The sequence below is a fragment of the Mus musculus genome, chromosome 2, assembly GCF_000001635.26.
Source record: "Mus musculus strain C57BL/6J chromosome 2, GRCm38.p6 C57BL/6J".
In the NCBI taxonomy this organism is placed as follows: domain Eukaryota; kingdom Metazoa; phylum Chordata; class Mammalia; order Rodentia; family Muridae; genus Mus; species Mus musculus.
In genome coordinates, this window is record NC_000068.7 from 94,157,942 (window position 1) to 94,180,915 (window position 22,974).

Consider the following 22,974-nt stretch of genomic DNA (forward strand, 5'->3'; position numbering starts at 1 on the left):
GGCGGTGCCGCCGTGACGGCGAAGACGCAGCGAATAGACGTGATTTTTTGAACGCTTTAGGTCTAAGACCCGCCTACATAGTCATATCCATGTGTCTATTGGTGACTTCTCTTTCCTGTAAGCGTACTATGTCTCCTATTGGTTAGCCTTCGTTTCGTAGCCCCGCCCACAATCCCCTTCGGCGCGCTCAGAGCCGCATTTCCGTATTAAGACAGTGGCTCGCTCACAAGCCGCTCAACGTTTGGCTCCGCCCACAAGCTTTACCTCGCACCACCGAAGCGCAGGGATCTCTCATTGGCAGAGGCGGCCCTTACGACTGCGGAAGGCTGCGCGCTGATTGGCCAGTGATACCTAACTGGGTTTAGCTCACATTTCAGGAAGGAATGGAACCGGAAAGGGAAGAATATAGTAGAAGTCCGGGAGGAGCTGGAGTAGTGCTTGTGATTACGTCTTAGTAATAACCGCTTTCGGATTGTTAATTCCTCAGACTTTTCAGATGAAGGTTTACGGTTCCCCTTTGTCTGCAGAGCACGCTTTCGCTCCATTTTTTTGAATGACTGCCTTAGCTCCCACAATGAACTTTATACTTGTTCCCAATAATTCGGAATTCCAGAAAACTCTACTGTGTAGTAGCGTTAACAGTTGTAAGATGAATGAAAAGTATCCTACAAGAACAGAGCTTATGGAGCAATTCTGGGAAACTCAAATTTTTTTATTGGACCTGGTCCAGTAAAAACCAAAATCATTTTATTTTTGTTTTGTGGGAGGATATTAAAGAGATATTTGTGTCCTATACTTTTTACTGTAAGACAATCAAAACAATAAAATCAAAACAGGAACCGATTCACCCCCATCAAGGGACTTCATGCTGGGATAAAAGAAAACCTAAAACGTGGGCAAACACTTCCAGAACACCTTACAGGGGAGGCAATGAGGGGCCAGTGGTGAGCTGGCTGGACCACACTTTGACTTGCTTAGATTTATGTTACTCTGGCCCATTCTTAAACCATAACTGCACATCAGAACCTAAAACATGGCTTTGGTGGAAGGTACTGGGTCTCTTTATAACTTTTCCCAAATCTTTTTTTATTCTTTTCTTTTCCTGCTGTTCTGCACTATTAATTTGACTGTTTTAGCTGACTTAGGAAGGACAGGTGACCGAAACTCACTTGTTGATGCACAAGCTGTGGCCCTGACTCTGAAAACAGGCCTTATGCTTGAGCAGCAAATACTTTACCCACCAAGCAATCTCCCCTGCCCTGAAGGGAAGCTTTAAGGGGACACAAAAATCTGATCTCTGGAAGAGCATGGAAGTACTTCAGCGGACAGGGAGACAGACATAAAGTAAACAAATGGAGTCGCTGTTCAGGCTCTACTTAGAGGTCCAGGGGCTCATTCAATATCTCCACTCAAGCTCAATACATTTATTGTTTGTTTTTGTTTTGAGACAGGATGTCAAATATCCTAAGCTGCCTCTACCTCCCAAGGTTTGAGATTCCAGGTATGTGACACCATTTTTTTTTCTTACTTCAGTGCTGGGGATTGAACCCAGAGCTTTACACATGCTAGTCAAGTAGTGTATCAACTGAGCTACATTCTCCACTCAAGCTTAATAAATTTAAAAATAAAACTCCACACCTGCCCTCATATGCCTCTTCTGGTGGCTGGAACAGCAATGCCACTCACAGGCTCCTATGTTTGAAGACTTGGTCAGCAGTTGATAGAACAGTTAGGGAAGGATTAGGAGGTGTGCCCTTGTTGGAGGAGGTGTGTCATTGGGGGTGGGCTTTGAGGTTTCAAAAGTTCATGCCATTCCAACTTAGCATGCTCTCTCTCTCTTCCTCTTGCTTGTGGACTAGATGTGAGCTCTCTGCTGCTTCTCCAGAGTCATTCATGCCTGCCTGCTGCCATGTTCCCTGCCATGTTGTTCATGGACTTGCCCTCTGAAACTGTAAGTAAGTCTCTGATTAAATGCTTTCATTTATAAGTTGCTTTGAACACGTTGTCTCTTCATGGCAATAGAACAGTCACTAAGACACATCTTTACTTTTTCTTCCCCATCTCCTTAGCTGAACCACTCACTACTCATGATTTCTTCGAGATGCAAAACCTGGGGGTTGCCCTTCTTTTCTATTAAATTCTCATAACCAGTTCTACAACAAGGCTTGTTCACTCTGCAAACAAAATATACCATGACAGATTTCTTAGCTCTGTTACTGCCAACTAATGCAAATCTCAAGTGTTTTTATACTAGAATATGGGAAAACGCTTCATTATTAGTCTCTCAGAAGCTGTCTTGGCAAATAACAATTGTTGCTGTAGAATTTCTTTTAAACAATATATAAGAAGCTGGGTATAGTGTTTCATGACTTTAATATCATCATTCTGGAGCCAGAGACATTCAATCTTTGTGAGTTCAAGGCCAGCCTTGTCTATATAGTAATACCTTGTTTGAAAAGAAAGAAAGAAATGAAGGAAGAAAGAAAGAAAGGAAGGAAGGAAGGAAGGAAGGAAGGAAGAAAGAAAGAAAGAAAGAAAGAAAGAAAGAAAGAAAGAAAGAAAGAAAGAAAGAAAGAAAGAAAGAAAGAAAGAAAGGAAGAAAGGAAGGGGGAAAGAAAAGAGAGGAAGGAAGGAAGGAAGGAAGGAAGGAAGGAAGGAAGGAATAGGAGACATAGAGAATCAGACACAACCACATTGGGACTTCAGAATCATTTATTTAAAATATTTAAAGTTGAAAATAGTCTTTAATGTAAGCAACATGAATTAACAGCATTTCATTGTAATAGTACATAAAGATTTCCATTGAAGTTCTTTGGCAGTTTTTCTACATTTTGGTACAAATTTCTACAAATCCACATTCAATTTGCACAGCAAAACCAGGAGTACTAAACTGTATAAAAGAAATTTTCATAATTAGGGAACTCTATAGAAGTTGGATGTTTTTAAGAATACTATCATAGCTTAACAATTGAGACAAGGGTCCAAGTCTTCATTACCTGTTCTTAACAGCTCTGCCATCCACTGCACTATCTGATCTTCAGCTGAATATAGTTCAGCACGTTGAGTTTGGTTGTTGCTTTCGGCAGGATCTCATGTGCCCTAGGCTGACCCTGAACCCCTTATACCTGAGCTTCTGGTGCTCTGCCTCCAGCTCCTGAGTGCTTGAATCCCACGTGTGTACCAGTTCCTTCTGTGCTGGGGAAGCACTCTGCCAACCAGGTGGACACAGGGAGCTTTGGTTCGATTCTCACATCCAGTTGTCAAATCCTGGGTTGAGAAAAAAAAAAAAAGTTCTGTGATGAACAAACTAATTTAAAACAAATACTACTTTTAGCATTAGGTTAATTAGAAGTTAATATTTGGCTTCCTTAAGCAGAAACGCATTACCATAAGAATATTGTATGTGTTCACGTCAAGTGTTTTCCTGTGCGTCACTGCATTCAGACACATCAGCCCCACTCATGTCACAAAGAAGCCAGCTCTTTAGTAAGCACTTTTTTGCAAGGACCCCTAAACGCCATGGTCTAGCTCGAGAAACACATCATCTTGAGAGCTCACCTGAAGGTCCAGCAGGGATGGGCAGCTGTTCACAGGCCTTTGACTAGAGTCAGACCTACTTAGCCTGCCCTTTTCTGACAGGAAACAGAGGAGGAGTGTATCTATCTGGGAGAGACAGAAGGTGGGGGGGGGGGGTCTGGGAGGAAAGGAGGGAGAGGAAACCTCCAGTCACTATGTAATGTATGAGAGAAGACTAAAAAAGTCAGACCTCCTTTATCAGAGCAACTCATGCTCTTCCATCATGCCCACAACTTCTGGAGGGAAGGAGAAGAAAGCATTAGCCTGGCCAACGAGATCAGCGGAATCCACCCCGGCACTCACTGGGTGACATGTCACAGCCAGATCCCACAAGCCATTCTGCACCTAAGAACTTCAGGGCTCTTTCTGCTCAAACAGAACTTGAGCTCAATTCATGGCCACTTCTATAAACATGGTCTTCAAATAAAACTGAGATCAGCCCATTTGATACAACTTTAAAGATAGTGAGACGGCTCAGTGGGTAAAGATGCTTGGTACTGAGCCTGATGCCCTCAGATTCCCTCAGACCCACATGATGGCAAGAACCAACTCCTAAGGCCACCCTCTGACCTACACACACACACACACACACACACACACAAATAAATAAGTATAATAAATAAATAAAAATACAGCTTTAATAGCTCCCTTATTTTTTCAATTCACACGCTCATAAAGACTTAAATAGAACAGAAAAGTGTGCCAAGCCATTTACCACCTCTCCTGATTGGTAGCTGACGTGTCTTGACATACCAGTTTGCCCCAGTAATCACTTTACTGTATTGTATCACCAGATTTAGTAATCACTCCAGCTATCTTAAAAAAAAAAAAATCAGTGCCACAGTTAAACCAGCTGCAACTAGGTGAAGGGGAAGCAAACAGTGACGCTTTAGCCAGACCAACCCTGCAAATATTAGGACGGTTCCACAAGCAAGCACAAAAATTACAGAGGAATGTGCATTCTTTGCTTTCCTTCACCTAAATGCTCGTGTTCACAATGGACTCCGTGTCTGCTGATGGATTATTTTGCCCTCCCAAAGAATCTTGTTAATTTGATTTCTATTGCTTTTGTCTCCTTCTTTTTTTTCCTCTCTCTCTCTCTCTCTATTTTCTTGGTAAATATATTTGATGCATACAAAAAGATTGAAAAATATCAACTAGTTATACATGGGCATGGTGGTGTTTGCACAGCACTTAGGAGGTTGAGACAGAGGGGTCGAGAGTTCGAGGTCAGCTTGAGTTAGATAATGGAGCTCTGTCTCAGACCAAAACCAACTGTAATGGAAAATGGCAAACCAACCACCCAAGAACTGTCCTAAACACACTTTTAATCACAAATACATATATTTAGATGTCTAGAAAGAGAGAGAGATACAGATATATAACACTGCTTAATTTGTTTTATTTTTAACTTTTGCTTCATAAAGTATCATATAGTGGATGCCGGGGCATCAGTCCAGCGCTTCCTTACAGGCCTAGGACATTTCCTCTCCCATTAGTGTTGGTTGTTGAAGGCCCACAGCTGTGTCCCTCCATGCGGTGAGCATTATCATTGGCCAGCAGAGCTGCCTCACCCCCTCCACAATGGGAGCTTGTACTCAGTGACTGGTAGATGCAGACAAATTCAAGTCTGAACCCTTTGTTTTATGTATAGATACTTCTGAAAAGGCCTCCCAGCTGCAGGGCTCCATGTCATATTGCCTGAGGCTTCTATTGGAATGGTCTCAGTTCAGCCTCTTCAGCTTAATCCTTCTTCCCTCGCTGACTTATAGCTGCTGTCCCCAGAGCACTCCATAATAGAGCTTGAGCAAGCAAATCTCAAACTTACGATCTGTTCCCTGAAAGACCTGTCCCTGTCATTGGTTGCAATGTCTCCTCAGAAGACCTGGCCACCTTCCAATCTGTAACAGATATCCCTATTTGGCAATAGGGTCTTTGGGAATATAAAGAAGTTGTGATGGTTTTATACTGGGTACAGATAGCTTTAAATCCTACCAGCCCTCATAGAGAGAGTCAGATATGAAGCAATACAGAGAGGTAGAGAGAAAAAAGCCAAGTGGTAATAGAGGCTGAGTATAGAGGAGCAGCCTCGAGCCAAGGAGGGCTAAAGGTTGTTGACAACTGCACTGCAAAAGCCCAGGAAGAAGAAAAGAAGTGTGTGTGTGTGTCTGTCTGTCTGTCTGTCTGTCTGTTTGTCTGTCTGTCTGTCTCTTTCTCTCTCTGTTTCTCTGTGTCTGTATCTGCCTCTGTGAGTGCTCATGTGTGTAAATCAAAGATCATTACCAAGTACCTTCCTCCATCACTCTTCAGCTTAGTTGTTGAAGCTGATGAATGAGCTCCAGGTCTGCCTGACTGCTCTCCCCAGGGCTGGAGTTATAGGCATGCCCCACAGTTTTACATGGATACTAGGAATCTGCACTGAGAGCCCATGCTTGGACAAGCAAGCACTTCACCAATGGACTCATCTTCCCCACCCAGGAAATGTCTACCCCTTGATGTTGTATCTATCCTGGCAGAAAGGAAGTTACTTTAAAGAGACACAAGTGTCCATCTCTCTTCCCCAACAGATTACAGATCAATAGTCTATTGGAACTATAAACTATTAAAACAATGGTCACCACGAAATTGGGGTCACCCCTGGAATATCAGCTAGAAAGAAAAGGCAGAAGTGTGATGCCTGTCAGAAGGGAACTCTTTTCCTAGGACAAGTTGCCAGACAACCTTGTAAGGGAGACTGGAGCAGAGACAATGATGGGTCAGAGGTGGATGGGACCACACCCAGACTTGAACTGCTTAGCTATCCATACTTCTTACCTTCTATTAAAACTTAACCCTCGGGACCCCAAAGATGCATTCGGAGGGTCAATTAGACCACTTTGCGTCTCTTTCAAAGACCACATCAAATGAGTATTGTCTCTGCTTTTCATAATTGCTTGCCTCTTTAATTGAAGTTTTGACCAGGGTTGCTGATCCTTGCTTTGTTGGGGATTCCAGGTGCTTTAATCTGAACACTCTGGTAACTAATGTTTGGATATAGTTTGCCCCAAAATGCTCTATGCAGACACCTTGATTTCAGTCTACCCATATCCAGTTTCTAGTCTCTATACCTGTAATAAGCATGTGTGGTATTGGTTTAAGCCACTAATCTGTGATCAATAAAGTTGAAAGTCATGTGTGTTTGTGTGAACTCAAATCATAGAGCCCTTTCCATGAAGTCCCCAAATTCCATTCTATGGCAAGGTTTCCTTTTCTTAAAAACACTCACACACACAATTTTTTAATGTATGAGTGTTTTGCTTGAACATATGAATGTGTGCCGTGTCTGTGCCTGGTGTCCTAGGAGATCAGAAGAAGGCATTTGATCCTCTGGAACTGGAATTACAGCTAGTCATGAGCCACTGTGTGGTGTCAGGTCTTGACTTAGAGTTGACCCCAATGGCTTTGCCATACTCAATGTTATACAAGTTCAAAAGGAAAGAACAATACCAGCACATGGATAACAGCCGTTAGACGCCTGGAAATGAAACTTCACAGCCTCTGGTTCAGTGAGAGAGGAACTTCCTTTTCCTTATGCTTATGTGTGCACTATATATGCACGTGTGTGTATGTGCAGAGGCCAGAGGTCTATGTCAGGAGTCTTACTTGATTGCTCTGCACCATATAGGTTGAGGCAGGGTCTCTCACTTGAACCCAGAACTCACTGATTTGGCCTGTCTAGCCAGCCCTCTTGCTCCAGAGATCCTCTGTCTACACCTCCCACACGCGGGCCACCACGCTCACTAAGTATTTATGTGGATGTTGGGGATCAAGTCTTCATACTTACTTGAGCACAAGTGCTTTAACTGCTGAGCCATCTCCCCAACCCCTATAAAAACTGGTTTTTAAAAATCAGTATTTAAGTAATTCTACGGTATCGGTTTCTATTTCCAACCTATATGCGGTCTCAGATAATGCTCAGAAATTATCTTATTGGTGACTAGTTCCATATCTCATTATCCCTGCATATCATGTGTGTTTATTAAGGCTACAGAAGAACACTCTCTGGGAAAGTTACACAGCATGGATCTATTTTTGGTCTGATTTACAAGAAGAGCAAGAGACGTAACGTCAATGTTTTCACCAAGTCCTTCTGAATAAGCTACTCATTTGTCATTTCATGAGTGAGATATTTTAATCATTTAAATGGTAATGTTCAGAAAAGACTTGCTTTCCAAAGACTACTTCTTATTCATAGAAGAGGGGAGATAAGCTGGTCTTAACATATGAAATGGTGCTGCTATAGAAATCTAATTCACTGCAAATTTATAGAGAGGGAGAAAAACAAAGATTGTGGACAGATGACAATTTTGAATACAGTTCGCAAGTACGTAGAAAACATAGCTCAGTGGATACATGTGTCTGCTGCACAAACATGCGGAATGAGTTCAAATCCTCGCATCCATATAAAAAAGCACATACACGCCACACATATAACCACAAAAAATAAAAATGATAAATAAAAATCTACTAACAATACTTCTTTAGCTTCAAAAACTTAGCTGATACTCAAAAAGATTTACAATATTAAATATTAAATATTTAATATTTCCTATGCCATCTAGATTCCTTCTTGCTGTTCTGGAGCCTGCCAATATTGGGGGGGGGGGGCATCATCATACTTCCTTAATTCTGAGACCATAATCTCTTGACAGACAAATCCAAGACCGTCCAGGCTTTTATTGCCCATGGATTGGATATTCAAACAGTATGCAGATAACTTCTTTCTTTGCCTGCGTGCAGGTGAGAACATACAATGATCTATGTGGTCCATAGACTCCTGAACACCGTTCAGGAGTCGCTCCACCAGCAGGTGGGAACATTTGCCTGCTTACTGGATGTGACATTCTGACCTTGTCCATTACATTCCCCAGGGAATCTACTGTGGCTCCAATTTAAATGTAATCACATTTCTGCCCTTGTTCAAACCTCATATCCAGTCTCCTCTGCTTTAAGATATAAACCGAGTCTTAATCTAATAGGAGGAGAAAAAAATTTTTTTTTGAGATCTCACTAGTAGCCCTGGCTTCCGTGAGACCAGGCTGGTTTTGAATTCATAGAGATAGACCTGCCTCTGCCTTCTGAATTCTGGGATTAAAGACATGTCACCAGTTAAAAGTTTTATATACATTAGAGTGGTTAATTTTTTTAATTTTTAAAAAATACACCATTTATTATGCTCTTATATTAGTGTAGACCCTGAATTTAGTGCTATGGAAGATACAAAAACCCAGAATCACCATTCTTTTTGGTTTTATTTATTTTTATTTCATATGCACTAGAGTTTTACCTGAGTGTAAGTCTGTGTGAGCATGTCGGATCCTCTGGATCTGGAGTTACAGACAGCTGTGAGCTGCTATATGGGTCCTGGAAATTGAACCTGGATCCTCTGGAAGAGCAGCCAGTGCTCTTAACTGCTAAGCCATCTCTCCAGCCCCTAGAGTGGGTTTTATAATAAAGGAAATCAATGATCTTGTTGCTAAAGAATTTGTGTCTAAAATTTTAATCTCATCCATTTCCCATGGGAAGAAAATTATATATTGATGTACTGTACCTTTAAATATTTACATATTATCACAAAATCCCACTTAATCCTTATTTATTAATGAGAGAATAAATTGTTTATTAGTCTCTGCCAGTTTGAAAATAAATAGAAAAGCAAAAACTAGGTCTGGGGAGAAGGCTTAGTGATGTGTCCATTTGACAGGCGTGAGAGCCTAAATTCAGATCCCCAGAACACAGAGAAAAGGCCCCTCGGCAGTGCACATCTGTAATCTGTAAACTGGGGCCACTGTAGAGGCAATCAAGTCCCTGAAGCTTGCTGACCACCAGCCTATTTCAAAGAGTGAACAAAACTTTCAATTCCTTGGGGTAAGAAATGCAGAAGAGCAGGAAACAATGGGAGGAATTCCATTCCTCAGACACGCATCTCAGTGCTGTTAGTCTTGTTAGCTAGTTGCTGTGTAGCAGTATTACAACATGCTGGGCAGGCAGAGCTCTGTGAGTTTGAGGATAGCCTGGTCTATAAAGCAAGTTCCAGGACAGCCTGAGTGTAAATTTAATTTTTCCAAATATATTTTTAATGATGGCTAGTAAACAGTTTAATCTCCCTTCTAGCCAACCACCCATCAGAGGTAGTGGAAAAGAAAGGATACTGGGGAAGTGGACCTTTTCAAAATGGGTTCTTTAGAGCAAATCCCATCTGTGTTGTCTGGAAATCAAAAGTTCAGTTAGTTCACAAGTTAGTGGCAGCAGCTTGCTCCACTAGCAAACACTTCACGGGCACACCAGCAGTTCAGTTCAGTAGAGTCAGGATGGCAAACATGAACCCGCAGCCGTGGCACTATCTAGCAGCGACAGTCAGGCCTCAGCCTAGGCACAAATCAGCAGGAGGAACCAGCAGGAAAGCCAGGAAAAGCTCTCAGCTGTGCTTCTCTCATGGTATTGAAAATCAGTGAAGACACAAGACCAAAAAGCCCTGTACAGCTAGCTTTATAAGCAAGCTAAGCTCAACCTTTATCACTGTCCATCAGATTCTTTTTATACTTCCTCCAAATATCACGTTCTCCACAGGTCTTTCCTCAGCACATGCCTCTGTCTCAGCTGACATCATTCTGCCAATCAGCCTGAGGCCGAGGAAGCAGCAAGAAGCCTAGGCACACCACCAGAAGTTTCTTGGTACATCTCTCTATGGAGTCCCAACAAATGGATCTCAACTATGCAGTGTAAGGCGGACCAATACATGTGTGCTATTAGTGAAGAATCCTTCATCACATGTCCTTTTATGTGCTTGTTTTAGCAGAACATTCTTTTTCCTGTATATGCTTCAATGAAATGTTTCTTCACGTGTTTGCCCTAGCAAAACACCATCCAACATAACTGACTTTCCAAAGAACCTGGTTTCCACTTCACAAGAGCTACATAATAGAGAGACCCTGTCTCAAAAAAAAAAAAAATGAAAAAAAAACTTTTAAAAAAAGAGGAAGGAAGGAGGGAGAGAGGGATGTAGGAAGGGAGGAAAAGAAGGAAGAAAGAACAAAGGAAACCAGTTCTCACTATTCGAGCAGCTATGAAACGCCAGCATCTTCTCAGCTTCCTTCTCAATGCTGGGATTTTGTCTAGCCTGAGCAGGTGTTTTGCATGTTGTCACAATCCCTGGGAGTTCATATTGCAACAACCCTTTTGTGTCTCAAACAGTCTTCCTGATACCATCAACCACCTCTGGCTCTTGTAATCTGGACAGCAATTTTTGTTTTGTTTTGTTTTTCAAGACAGGGTTTCTTTGTGTAGCCCTGGCTATCCTGGAACTCACTCTGTAGACCAGGCTGGCCTCGAACTCACAGAGATCCACCCACCTCTGCCTCCCAAGTGCTGGGATTAAAGGTGTGCATCATCACCTGACTTTGGGTAACATTCTTTATCAGATAATTTTCCATATGTGTGGTTTGCCTTTCATGTTCTTAACAGAACATAATCAAAACATAATTTTGGTTGTTTTTAACTTTGATGAAGTCCAATTTATTTTTTGCTACAATTCTTGCTTTCTATGTCTGATTGAAGACTTTGCATGATTTAAGTTTATGAATTTCTAAAATTTTTTAGCTTTTACGATTAGCTGCGTGACCATTTCAAGTTAATCCATGAATACATCATAAGACACACAGTACAGGGGTCTTTTCCTCTCTTGTGGACCAAGATTTTCTGGCAGCATTTGTTGAACAGGATTATCTTCCCCTACTGACTTGCCTTCATATTTGGTTGAAATCCCTTGGTGTTAGATGTATATTTCCATTTTGTAACAACCGGCTGATTTATATATCCACCATCCTGTAAGAGCCACAGTGTCTTGATTACTTCAGAAATTAAGTTTCAAAGGGAGTCTTAAAACCAAGTAATGTTAAACTCTCCAACTTGTTTTGACTACATTGGAGGAGATTTTGAACTTCTACCCATATTTTAGAATCAGCTATTTTATTTCATAAAACTATGTAGACCAGGAGACGTTTAGATTGGGACTGTTTATGGGCCTTTATAGATTCATGTGAAAAAGCTACAGGCTCCCCAGTTATGGGTCTTACAGTGCATGAGCAAAGTATGTCTTTCATTACATAGGTACCCATTCCTCTTAGCAATTTCACACTTTCACTGTACAAGTCACATGACCAGGGCAACTCTTATAAAGGACAACATTTAATTGGAGCTGGTTTACAGGTTCAGAGGTTCAGTCCAGTATCATTAAGGCAGGAGCATGGCAGCATCCAAGCAGGCATGGCACTGGAAGAGCTGAGAGTTCTACATCTTCAGCCAAAGGAGGTCAAGAGCAGACTGTCCTCAGGCAGCTAGGAGGATGGTCTTGAAGCCCACTCCCACAATGGCACACCTCCTTCAACAAGGCCACACCTCCTAATAGTGCCACTCCCTGGGCCAAACATATTCAAATCACCACACTGAAGAATTTCATATTTCTTGAAGAATTATCTATTTTATGTATGTAAGTACACTGTCACTATCTTCAGACACACCAGAAGAGGGCATCAGATTTCATTACAGATGGTTGTGAGCTACCATGTGGTTGCTGGGAATTGAACTTGACCTCTGAAAGAGCAGTGCTCTTAACCTCGAGCCATCTCTCAAGCCCAGAATTTCATATTTTTATTGGTGCAATTTTAGTGGTTTTGGTTTCTTGTGAGAATTAGGAGCATTTTAAAGGACTTGATACAATCCTCAGTAAAGGTTGTAACAATCTCCAAACCCTACAGAATGAACACTTTGGCCATGTTTTCCCGTGGGCCTCAACCTAGCTGTTCCAACGTGTCTGATATATCTATTGGAACAGTCTCTTGCCAAACACTCTCATGTACACTTAAAATGTACACTGATAGTATTAAGCAATTGGTTCCATTGTTTATTATTTCTGCTAGACACTATTTTTAAAATACATACTTACCTTATTTATATGTGCAGATCTGAGCACACCACACATATACAATATGTATACCAGATGTACACATGTGTGCAGGAATCTGATCTGCAGAGTTATAGGCAGTTGTGGGTTGACATGTGGGTGCTAGGAACCAAACCGAGGTTTTCTGGAAGAGTCGTCTGTGCTATTAACCACTGAACTATTGCTCTAGTCCCACTATTTCTAAAAGGCCATATACTGTGAATATACATGGTCCTCTTTTGCTTCTACCAGATGCATGGTACTATATACACATCCACTATATTAGATCTGTAAAACTCCACAGTGGTGAACCCCATGTTAGAGCTAAGCCTCTTCTGTCAACACTGTGATACTTATCATTGTATTTGTTTCTCTTTTTCCCTTTTTCCTTCTCCACCCCACCCCCACCCAACCCCCCACAAGACAGGGTTTCTCTGTGTAGCCCTGGCTATTCTGAAACTCCCTCTGTAGACCAGGCTGACTTCTCAGAGATCCATTTGCCTCTGCCTCTGCCTCTGCCTCTGCCTCTGCCTCTGCCTCCTGAGTGCTGGGATTAAAGGCACCACTACTGCCTGGCTGCATTTGTTTCTTTACCAATTCCATCTAGGAGTAATACATGTATCTATTGAATTATATTCTGCCAGGCTGTCCTCAGAATGACTTTACCACTTTATTCATAATCTCCAAGACTTTTCCCTCATTTATCTTTCTAATTTTTTTTTTAGTCTACTGAATATTGTCATTTTAATTTGGGATCCTCTGATTTCTAGTGACTGTGAGTACTTTTTTTTTTTTTTTTTAATGTTCTTAGCTCATTAGACTTACTCTTCTAAAACCTTCCTGTCTATAGTCTTGGACTATTGTCCTATGGGGACCTTTATTTAGTTATTGTTATGGCCTTGACATTCTGTCTCTTGTAAATACTAGTTAGTTGCCAAATTTAGAGGTAAAATATACTCCCACATTGTTTCCTATTACAAGATATTCAATCTTTCCCCCCAGAATTTGTTCCTGTTCCCACTGCTGTAAACAAACTGCCCCACACTGTGCAACTGGGCAGCCTCCATTGGTCCCTCAGACTCCCACTGCAGCACAGGGCACTGGTGCTGAAGAGCTTATTGTCTGTGGCTGTGAAGCTCCTTCCCCTCCCCACGTAATGATATCCTCTGGGGTCTTTCCAGGGCATCTTCACAGAACTTTGGAGTTCTCAGCAGTGATTTCAGGGTGACAGTTCTTACACAGGGGTTAGCTTTCCATCACAAGAAGCAGTTGTGAGTTAAGCAGAGAGACTCCAGTTTGTTTGTTTGTTTTGAAGGTTGGGGAAGTTGAACCTGGGCATCAAGCATGCTAAGTACATGCTGAACCAATGAGTACCACCAGCCTTTTTTTCTGATCAAATGTCATGTTGCTGAATGGCAGCTGAGGGGGGTGACAGTGTAGCTGCTATCTTTAGAAGACACAATCTGCCACATTGTCATTTAAATTTTTTACTTTCACCAGCGGTCAAACCACAGCTATCCCTTTCCATACTTTCCTACTGATTTATGAAAACTATTATCTCGGGCTCAGGCCAATATATATATATATATAGTAGTTCAGGAAGGCCTGGAACACACTATATAGACCAGGTTACCAACCCACCTACCTAGGCCTTCCAAATCCTGGAACAATAGGTATGAATCACTACCCTGATCCTCCAAGTGTGTTTTGGCATATTTTTATTTTTGTGTGTAGGTGTTTTATTTGCAAATGTTTTGTGTGACATACATGTGGTACCCAAGGAGGTCAGAAGAGGGACTGGACAGTTGTTAGCTGCACAGAAGTGCTGGGAATAGAACCTGGTCCCTCTGGAAGAGCAGCAGGCAAGCCATCTCTCCAGCACCTCTCCAACTCTGTAGAACACATTTTCAAATAGATTAGAGGAGTTAACACACGTTGATTTACTTTTTAAAATGTTATGCTGGGATAAAAAAAAAAATCATGTGCCTCAAAAATTAGTATGGAACCAGCAAGATGCCTCAGCAGATAAAAGCACTTGCTTCATAAGCGTTGGCCGGAGTTCAATCAACAAAACCCTTGTTAAAAAAAACAATAGCTAACTGTGGCATGGACCAGAAGTTCCCAGCATTCCTAGGAGATGGGAGGTGGAGACAAGAGAACCCCCAGGTCAGCTCTCCTACAGTACAAGGCACAGGGGAGACAGGGGAGCGCTTTCCTATATACCAGAAAGAGAACGGATTCCCAGAAATTGATTTCCACATGTGCACTGTGGCACACATGTGCCTGAACTCATACACCACACACAACAAAAGTTTAAATTGGTATGAAATAAGATTAATATGAGCTATGTCAGATTTTACCTAGGAGTAGGTCATTACATACATACTTAAAAAAAACTCCATTATACGATATTAAACTAAAAATTTATCAGAAAAAAAATGTAAAGATGTATCATGTGTGTGTGTCCAGAGGCCGCAGTGCAGTGTCTGATTCATTGGACCTCCAGCTATGCTGCTTGTGAACGGCCGGCCCAGTGTGAGTGCTGGGGCCAGACTCCTGTTCTAAAGACAAGTGAGTGTTTTGACCTCGGAGTCTTCTCTCCAGGCCCTGGAAAATAATTCTAGCAAATGGCTCCGAATAGTTTAAAAATCACTGTAATCATTTAAACCTTTAGTTAAATGGGCCCTTTTCCCTGATACACTGCATGTATTCTGTACCTTTGGGCACTAATGAAACATAAAACCTGGCCACTCTTTTAACACAATCTCATTGAAAAATATATGGCTTCCTCATAAACAAAACCAAAACTCCCTGCAAACAATGAAAAGTATGGACTTAGGGGTTTCTTCTAAACTATGAAAGCAGTTCACAAACACTGTTAGATTAGCAAGCATACAGAGCCACTTTATCCTGTTGTGAATTGAGGATTTTATTTTATTGGGTACTGTGTACCCAAGTACAGGTGCCTATAGAGGCTACAGGTGGCTCCGAGGGACGCAATGTGGGTACCTGAAATCCAGTCTTCTACAAAAGCAGTATCTGCTCTTAAGCAGCTGTGGCTTCAGTCTCATTCACTGATTTAAATTTAACTTTAAAAACTTTTATTGATACGTGTGCGTGCGCGTGTGTGTGTGCACGTGTGTGTGTGCGCGCATGCGTGTGTGTGTGTGCGTGTGCGTCCACACACTTATGTGGAAGTCAGGGGAGAAACTGTGAGTCAGCTCTCTCCTTTCACCACGTGGTTGCAGAAACTGAGATCAGATCATCAGGCTGATAGCCAGTGCCCTTATCTACACTGAGCCATCTCGATGACTAAAGTCACGATTTCTTACATCATCCTACTACATTGCCACAATCTACTTATTTCATGAGTGTGAGGCAAGAAGTCCTTTCAAATTCTTTGTATTAGTGTGTGGCATAGGTGTATGTCCCAGTATGGGGGTAGCACACCTGTCCACATGTAAGTCCATGTGTGCAGAGCCAGGGTGGGATCTTTCAAGTAACCCTTAGTTCACTATTTCAGATAAACTGGTTGTAAGTGGGCCCTGGGATCCACCTGTGACTGACTTTCTATGTGGATGTTAGAAATCTGGGTTCAGGCCTCTCTGTTTGTGCATCAAGCCCTTTACCTCATAAGCCCACCCCCTAGGTCTTTAGACTTCCTTTGAAAAAAGGCAAGCTGTACATCTGTCTTCACAGTGTAACGTCTACATTGCAGAAAAGGAAACCACAGTTTTCTATCCTGAATTTTCTTTCTTTTCTTTTTATAGACCAAACTCTGGTAAGACTTAGCAAAGTCACTGACTCATGTTTTTTTTTCCTAGAATAAAACACTTAAAGCCTTTTAAGTATAAAAATATAAGAGGACAAGAATTCCTCATTAATGTCGTCATGTTCCTATGACGAATGTTTTTTTAAGCAATCAAAGCACATGATTTTGGGGAAACAGTGATTTAATAAAATCATAATAAATATATCATTTAAATGTCATCTAAATGTTGTTCTTTTGTGACAATGATACACTCTATAACCCAGGTTGACCCCAAATTTGTGGCAAACCTCCTACCTCGGCCTCTAGAGCTGGGATCACAAGTGTGGAACATCACACCCAGTCATCATTTAAGTTCTGGGACCATAAAACTGTACTGAGGTAGAAAGATGAATGGAAAAGTCAGCGAGGCAGAAACAAACAAAAATGATCGTTTATGGTCTTTGACACTGTAGGACATAAAACCTTTAAGAGGTAATACAAACGCATGCCTCCTCACTTTCTTACCTATGGGGATGAATCAGTATTTTTTATCTACACTGTATTTTGAAAGTAACTTGTTTGGCTCTATCCTGCCCATTAAAATTATGTAACACTCTGCCTTGAAAAAGTAAGGCCTTAGCTGGAAATGGAGGTGCATGCCTTTAATCCCAGCACTGGCAGGCAGAGGCAGGGAGATCTCTGAATTTACGGCCAGCCTGGTCTACAAGGCGAGTTCTGACAGCCAGGGATACATAGAGAAATCCTTTCTCGAAAAACCAATGATGCTGCTGCTGTTGATGACAATGATGGGGATGCTGCTCAGCAGACCAAACTTATTAATTCTGTTCTGGAAATGCATACTGGAGAACCAACAAATGAAGTACATTAGAGAAAGCTTGAAAAAAATTATCTTCAGGCCCGACCAAACTTTTGACGTTAATGTGATTCAGTGCTCTATCATCTACAAAGTTCACACTCAAGGACTGCACCATTGCGTTATCAAAAACAAAACAAAACAAAACAAACAAACAAACAAAAAAACCCAAAACCCTCAGACGTGGAGGGGGGGGGGTTGACAACACTCTCCATTTTCAGAGTACTGCAATCTGGGGCCAGCAAAGTAGCTCACTGGGTAAAGTGCTTGTACAAGCTTCGTGACCTGAGCACAATCCATGGAAGCCACATAAAGGGAGAGAACTGACTCCACAAAACCATCTCTGACTTGCACGTTCTGCAACATGGCACATGTAAGCCCACCACCATATATACACACAGAGATACACACACAGACATATACACACAAACACAGAGACACACACACACCTAGACACACTGAGACACACATACAAACATACACACCTACACACAGAGACACAGACACACATACACACAAATTTATAAGAGTACTGAGATTTTAAGCCAAATATGTTAAACTTAAGGAATCCATATGTAGCTATACAAATGGCAATAACCAATTATTTTTCAAATAATATAAATGAAAACTAAAGGTCAGGTTCTAAATGGGTGTTGAATGATCTTGTTGTGCAGTTTTGACACTCATAGTCATAGATGGGCTGAGTAGATAGTTCAGAGCTTGCTATGCAGGTTGAGGGCCACAGAATCTACAAGGTGACCTGCCTGTAAATCCAGTGCTCTGGAGAGACACGGAGGATTTGAGGGAAGTTGGTTAGCTAGACTATCCAAATCAGGGAGTTCTGGGGTTCATATTAGGGATTCTACCTTGGTATATAAGGTAGAGGAAGACATCTTACATCAACTTCTGGCCTCCGTACACATGTAAACCCACACATTTGAATATGTGTACACACATATGCACATAAAAATGTTCACTGATCCACATACACGAATAAACTACTTATTCTCAGAAACTAAACCATTGCATAGAGGAAAACAAGACATTAGAAAGGCTTGACTCCAGGCCCCTTCCTACTGCCCATTCATCTTGGTTATAGTGATAAATGGAAAAACTAAGTATTTGTCATCTTCAAAAGTTTGAGTTTGTTTGTTTGTTGTTTTGTTTTTCGAGACAGGATTTCTCTGTATAGCTCTGGCTGTTCTGAAACTCTATAGACCAGGCTGGTCTTGAACTCAGAAATCCGCCTGCCTCTGCCTCCCAAGTGCTGGGATTAAAGGCGTGCCCCACCACTGCCCAGCAAGGTTTTACTTTTTAAAAATCATAAAAATGTACATGTGTGCATGTACACATGTCAGTGTCACATGAGGACAGGTTCCTGGAGTGGCCAGAAACATCAGATCCCTGGAGCTGGAGTTACAAGCTGTCCACTGGTCATGCTCAGAACCAAACTCAAGTACTCGTGTTTTCTGGGAGAGCAGCCAGTGTTCCTAGCTGCTAAGCTATTTCTTCAGATCCTGGATTTCTTTTTTGAAAAAACAGTAGACTTTTCTAAAGCTTATATTTATAAGATATTGGTTAGGAAAATTACCCTTTGAGGGCGCTGATAGTTCATTGGGTGAAGATGTTTGCTACCAATTCTGATAACCTGAGTTTGAACCCTGGGACCCATATGATGGAAGGAGAGAACTAACATCCACAGGTCGTCCTAACTCTGCTCTAAACGAACACCCACCCCCACCTCACCTCCACACACAGGTAAAAACGTAACTAAATATATTAATCTTTGGTGTTATTTCACACTAAAAGAAATTTTGGTGAAGCCATGTGAAACTTTTAATTCCAAGCAAGTGTGTACAGCCTTAAGAACTTTAAACAGAAAATATAAGTAGGTCTTACAATATTTTCTTTTCTGAAGCCATTAATCCTGCTACTAGTGAATAACACAGAAAACATTTCCCAGCAGTTCCAAAACTGGAATGCACACCGTGGAAAGTACCTAACAGAGGCCCTGGGGACGAAATGCCAGGATTCTGGGGTATAAAAACCTCACTGCTTCACAGGGAAATGTTATCTACTTACGTAAGTATCCAGACACAAAGATTAAATTCATCCCCAGCTTTACTGAAGTCAGGACCTTGCCCTTCCCAAAGCACCTTCGGAAGGCTTCCTAATGCATTCTTTAGCAAGCTGCAGGTAACTGCAACTTCTTTCAAAGCAAATTAACACTGTGCTTGTGATAGTTTGGAATGCCCCGGCAAACCCAGCTACTCTTGACATTCTGCCTTCCCAGATACGACATCAGTTTGCCAGCATTAGTGCATTCAGGCAGTATTGATTATTTTAAAATGACATTTCTCAATCTTCACTCGACGGGCAAGTGAGTTAAGTAACAGAGGAGGACAAAGGGGAGGAAGCTGACTAGCAATCCAACAAGCACTGAGTCTATGGATAGGAGACTGAAGTCACTTGAAACAGAATTGCACATACAATTCTAGCCGGATCTTTCTATTACATTTAAGCGGTCAGGAGGAAAGCAACTGTAAAGATGAAAAAATTAGAGAAACCCTCCTCACCACACACATCAAAGCATTCTTAAACAATATACAAAAACAAAGCAACAGTTTTACATGTAAGAAAATACCAATCACAATGCAACCTTTTAACCCTTTCCCTGTAAGTCTTGTCACATGATTCCCTTTAAAACTAAAAATTGGTATTGGGGTCCCAAAACCTTATTGCAAAAGCAATCATACCTCAGGGTGGATAACTCCAGATTATGGAAATAGACAGAATGTACCTAAGAGTACACACTGGCAGTAACACAGAGACCTAATTCTGTATGGACAGGTAAGACAGGTGCTGACATGCTCAGCAACTATATTATCTTAATACCCTGAGATTCACAGTAATCCATTCTGCCTCAGGTGTTCCCAAGAGCCAGTATCAAAGATCCTTAACTTGCAGAGGAACACTGTGAGCCAAATGTAACATGGGTAACAACAAACCTGGGTTCCCCCAAAAGAATCTAAATAACTTCTCAGCACCAGGAAAGTCAAAGAGCTTTGCTCCCTAAAGATAAAGGTACTTGTGATCCTGCCACCAGCTTTCACTTCAGCTTTGTCCATATACCTACCCACAAACAACTCAAAACCCACTCCCGGAGACACTTGTACAGGTTTAAGAACAAACCACGCTAACAGGAGACAGCCACAAGCTGGACAAACAAAATTTGCAAACAAGGTCAAAGTTCAGTACAAGCAAAAGACAATCAAATACGTGTCCGCACCCATGCCGAGAACTCATGCAAGTTCTTACACCCCAAAGCAGACAGGCAACACCCACATAAACACGCTTGCTAAAATTTTGGCTCTCTCCTAAGCCCCACTACCCCCAGAATAAAAGGCCCAGCAACACTCGGGTCCTGCGCAACCACGATTCCAGAGTGTGTAAGACAAGAGGACGGAGCAGAACACAAACCATAAGAGCAGAGAGCACACTCCAGACACCCAGGCACAGGCCATACTGACAGACAGGTCAAAGGCAGAAGGGCAGACCACCAGGATGTGGCCGCCTGCGACCCCACAAGCAGTCACAGGCCTCCTGGCTCATGGAAACACTGCAAGTCCAGCATGGACCCTCTCAGGCCTCTTGTCCACGCCCGGGACAAGAATGCCAGGGTCTCTGCCACCCCAAGGGTCTGCTGGTAGCCTTCTAACAGATCAGACAGTCCCCCAAGACCCTCAGAAAGCAGAAAACTTCTTATCGCCCTTTCGGAGGCGGCCATGACAGCAAAAAAAGAGCGGATTTTTTACGACAACTCCCACAATGCACGCGGACTACAACTCCCAGAGTGCAGCGGGCGGCCCCGCTGTTAACCCTGTTATGGCTATAGGGCTGACAAGCCCTGTACCCTTTCTCGCCCTGAAACCAAACTGTTGCACCTACTTTCAACCATCACAATCAGAAACTAACTTCGGAATTTTTAACAAACAACTACAGTTACGCTATCTGGACTCTTTCCCTTATCATATAAATCAGCTTAGCTTCACAGAACATTATCCCTGGCAGAGTACTTTTTGTTAATCTCCAGAGATGTCACACAGTCAAATATACACCATTGCAAGGATACATTTAGGTTCAATTAATTTTCCCTTTAATTTTTACAATTTTCTCTCATTTTTCTAAGTTATCATAGTTCAGAGAAATTTGTACTCAACACTATTAATTTAAAATACATTTAAATTTTTTCTGGGAATCAAGAGAAAGACCATCCTGTAACTGTTACAATGTTCTACGTCTCTCCATTTAATAAAACAAAAATTTTCAAATACATTGACTTAAAAACTTCATGTAACTTCAAGTGAGCCTTAGTAAGAAAAATTAATTGTGAACAATATACATTTTCAATTTCAAGCTAAAATTTTAGGAAGAAAAAAAACCTCATGTGCTAACAAACACTTCCCTTTTTAAACAGAAAGACTATCAATAACAACAGCATATAATGCCAATTTTTTCCTGACTTAAGAATGTCAACAAACAACAAATAAACATTCTTATAATATTTTACAAACTATGCTGAGAATTTATTCTTTCAGGAAACTGCATAATTGCATACTTTACTCATGAATGAACTCTTTCAAAGTCTGTTTCAATTTAATTAAAAATAAGAGTTTTAAATGCATTTCCTTCAAATATTTTGGCCATAATTTCAGTAAAGATTAACAATTCATTTTTAGAGATGATTGTATCATCAATATGGCTTAAAAAGTCCGTGATATACATATACAAACTGACATGCTCAGACAGGTAACTGACTAAGGGGCAAAACAGTTGTTTGGAGTTTGATGCGTGCACTAAAATAACAACTAGTATTCTTCTAAAATACTTGCTGTTTTTCCTAGTCCCTAATATAAAGTCAAATGTACACAATGTCCACTTTTTCCACAGAAGACTTTTGCAATTTGAAAGGATATTCAAAAGATTTCATTCATTTTAGATCACAAAACTCAGAAATCCTAATACACACATACACCCACACCAAAGCCTTCCTATATAGATACTTCTATATATTATACAGTACAATTCTCCAAATTCTATTTTAAATAATTCCTTACCTAATGTTCCAGTTAGTTTATTACTATGTTTCACATCTAGGAAGGTACAATGAGAGAAATCCTTAACTATCTTTTACTTTTTACTTACTTCAATTTGTACTTTCATAAATAACAAGTGCTACACTACATACTAAGATACAAAAATTATAAACATGTGTGTCTTTAAATTTTTAGGTTGTTATATTGTGTTAGATCTTTCTAATTTTCATTTGGCACTTTAGTTAGCATTTAACCAGACAAAGTTTCATTTTCTCCCTATTTTAAATAACTATCAAACATAAACAATTGATGCATATTTTATATATTATCCTCTTGCTGTTAAATATTTGATTTATAAGAAGGGCTCAGGAACAATGAAGAAATGAAACTGATCATATATATATGTATATATATCTCCAAGCTTCTAACTTTCCTATCAGAGTTATGAAAACATTGTTTCTATTAAGTCAGTCATATTTTCTTTTATTTTAACTGTTACAATAAAAAATTAATGTTAGTATAGAAAAGAAATTTATATAAGAATTACAATAGAAAAAACTTTCTAATTTTTTCCCATTTAACATTTTTTGAAAATTAATTTAGCCCAACATATCTTGTCTAAGTAATTAAAGTAAGCCTTAAACTATATATTTGGTGTTAATAAAAATATCTTTATAGGAAGAGAATAATTTTTTGT

At 40.9% G+C, this 22,974-nt stretch overlaps 2 long non-coding RNA genes across 10 annotated transcripts in view; one reads left to right on the plus strand and one right to left on the minus strand.

The window, feature by feature from the left end:
• The first annotated feature begins 222 nt into the window (after positions 1 to 222).
• On the plus strand, positions 223 to 10,584 carry Gm39885. Of its 3 annotated transcripts, XR_003953880.1 has the most exons (5): positions 223 to 1,049; positions 1,452 to 1,501; positions 1,860 to 1,951; positions 8,268 to 8,355; positions 10,186 to 10,277. It is a non-coding gene; the product is annotated as a predicted gene, 39885 (long non-coding RNA). The 3 variants fall into 3 exon arrangements; XR_866572.3 differs by having other exon boundaries at positions 223 to 1,501; XR_866573.3 differs by lacking the exon at positions 8,268 to 8,355 and having other exon boundaries at positions 223 to 1,501; positions 10,186 to 10,584.
• Mir670hg overlaps positions 2,695 to 22,974 on the minus strand; it is a 104,468-nt gene continuing 84,188 nt past the window's right edge. For 4 of the 7 annotated variants that reach the window (XR_001783418.2, XR_001783417.2, XR_003953879.1 and 1 more), the window contains one exon: positions 2,695 to 3,267. This is a non-coding gene — a long non-coding RNA (MIR670 host gene (non-protein coding)). Of the gene's footprint in view, positions 3,268 to 8,902; positions 9,050 to 22,974 lie in introns of all 7 variants that reach the window. The other 3 variants (XR_003953876.1, XR_003953878.1, XR_003953877.1) reach the window with 1 other exon arrangement.